This window comes from Gracilinanus agilis, chromosome 3 (genome assembly GCF_016433145.1).
Source record: "Gracilinanus agilis isolate LMUSP501 chromosome 3, AgileGrace, whole genome shotgun sequence".
NCBI lineage: Eukaryota > Metazoa > Chordata > Mammalia > Didelphimorphia > Didelphidae > Gracilinanus > Gracilinanus agilis.
In genome coordinates, this window is record NC_058132.1 from 211,526,052 (window position 1) to 211,528,827 (window position 2,776).

Genomic DNA, 2,776 nt, shown 5'->3' on the forward strand with positions numbered 1-2,776 from the left:
AAGAAGGAAAGAAGGAAGAAGGAAAGAAGGAAGAAGGAAAGAAGGAAGAAGGAAAGAAGGAAAGAAGGGAGGGAGGAACAAAAGAACAAAGGAAGGGAGAGAGAGAGGGAGGGGGAAGGAAGGAATGAACAAACGAATGAAGGAATGAAGGAAGGAAGGAAGGAAGAAAAATTGCTATGTAAGAAAGGGAAACAAAAATAAAATTCACTGCCTTTATAGGGCCACAGATATTTCCTAGACAAAAGTGCCACCTCAGCAAAGAAAATGAAAAACCAGGGTTTCCAGTTGTGGACAAGGTTGGGGCTCTCCAGCTGTTATCACAGTTGTCCCTGCAAACAGATGCTGGAGTCTTGGATGAGAAGTAATCCCTACCTAGCCATAGTGTTAATGGAGTGCTATCAGCTCCATTTTGAAAATGAGGAAGATTAGTGTTTTGCCATAGTACCATCAATCTAGAGAAACAGAATCTAGCTAGACATTTTTTTTTTTTTGGTGGTGAGGAGGTTGTAATTTCTGAAAACTGTGGTCTCTTGGGTGACTTGTACTTCAGAATCTTGCTGAAATGCCAAGGCCAACTACCAGCTTCCCAGGGAAATCAATTACAATACTGCTAAAATTGGAGATCTCCCCTCACATCCACCAAACAAAAAAACCCCAAACCCAAGACGTTAGCCACTAAGCTAGAAGAATCAACAAGGGCTCTAAGTATCCACAGTAGTTGCTAGGCAAATACATTTTAAAATCTGTCATAAGCTTTATTTCTATTTTATTAAAAAAAAAAACACTCAAATTCCTTGTCCTTTTCTGCCAGGTTTTGATGTTCATGAAAGGTATTCCTTTGAGTTAAATCTTTTTTTTTTCCTTGATGCTTATTGGTGAAATTAGCTTGATTCTCCAATGTGGGAGCTAGAGACTTAACTGTCATTGAGAAATAGATTTCCCCTGGCATGGACAGTGGGGTTGGGGATGAAATGATTAAATGCTCCTCAAATAGCCCTGGAACAGGACTACTTACAGATGTAGTACATCTATCATTTAATAGTTGCATACTTTGGGCCAGGCACCGTGCTAGGGACTGGGGATACAAGTACAAGGAATGGGACAGTCCTTCCATGCAATAACATGACATTCTACTGGGAGAAATGATTACATATTAAAAAATACAACGTACACACATATGTGTGTATAAAGTTAAAAATACAAACAATACAATGTAAGCCAATATAAGGGCATTTGGGAAGGAAGGGCATCAGCAGAGAAGGTAGTCCCTGACCTGTAGCCTTAAAAGGGCTCCATGAGACAAAGGAAAAGGGGTAGTGTCTTCTAGGCAGGATGGATGGTGAGTGCAAAGGAATGGAGACAGAATATTGAGTGTATATGAAGAGCAGAGAGAAGTGCAATTTAATTGGATCAAAGAGTGTAGGAAAGAGAGTAAAATCCAGTGAGGCTACTGGGTGCTTGTCTTAATAAAGGTGATTACTCCATGCAGTGATGTTCAAGGATGACTCTACATGTATGCATGATAATTTTGGTTGTTGTTGTTATTGTGTCAGACTCTTTGTGATCCCATTTAGGAGTTTCTTGACAAAGATACTGGAGAGGTTGGCCATTTCCTTCTCCAGCTCATTTTATGGATGAGGAAACTGAGGTAAACAGGGTTAAGTGACTTGCCCAGGGTCACACAACTAACAGTTATCTGAGGCTGGATTTGAAATCAGGACGATGAGAGTTCCTGATTCCAGTTCTAATAATCTGTGCCACTGTGCCACTTTGCTACCCAGAGCAATACTTACCCGTGCATACTTCATGACTTTCCATATAGTGTGACTTCAAAGGTTTCGGCAGGGCTGATACCCAGAAACACTTCCTTACCTTTTAGCTTTTGCCTGAAATGATATCATTAGAGTTTTTATTCCTTTAGTCTCAAATTCTGATTCTTGTTAAAATGAAAATAGCTGCTGAAACAGCCTCATTTAAAGGTGATATCAGTCATTAGAATCTAGTGTGAATAAGTTTTCAGAGAACAAATTTTGGCAAGAAGAAAAGAGAGATGGAGACTCATGAGGATGCTGGATGTCTGAGCTGGTTGAGAGGAAAGAGCTCTACTCTAAGGCACAAAAAAATGAAAAATGTGTACATCAAGGAGCTAAACAGAGAATTTGATTGTATAACAATTTGCATAGGACTAAACCTACTGACACTTGTCTATATGCCCAATGCTTTTTTTCAGGTCATAGGACCATCAGTATTGTTGAAAGTTACATATTTCTAGTACAATGTATATTTCAGCTTCAAGACTAACACTCAACATGAATTAAACAGAAAATCTGGAGCAACTATGTGGCTCAATGGATTGAGAGCCAGGACTAGAGATGGGAGGCTCTGGGCTCAAATCTGGCCTCAGATATTTCCTGGCTGACCCTGGGCAAGTCACTTGACCACCTTCGTCTAGCCCTTACCATTCTTCTGCCTTGGAACCAATACCTAGTATTGATTCTAAGATGGAGGGTAAGAGTTAAAAAAAAAAAAGACATTTTAAAAATCTTATTTCAATAAGGTATGATGAGCATTCTCCTTCATTTGAACTTGCCACAAAATGTCTTTCATGAAGCTTCCCTCCCCACTAGAAAATCCTTTCCATATTAAATAAGCACAAATGAACAGTCAATTCTAATTCCACAATACGAGCATGCAGTGTGCATAATGTTATTGTAATTTATTTTAACTTCATATTTTATCAATATCATGCAGTTAACATCCCCAAGCTGTAAAGCAA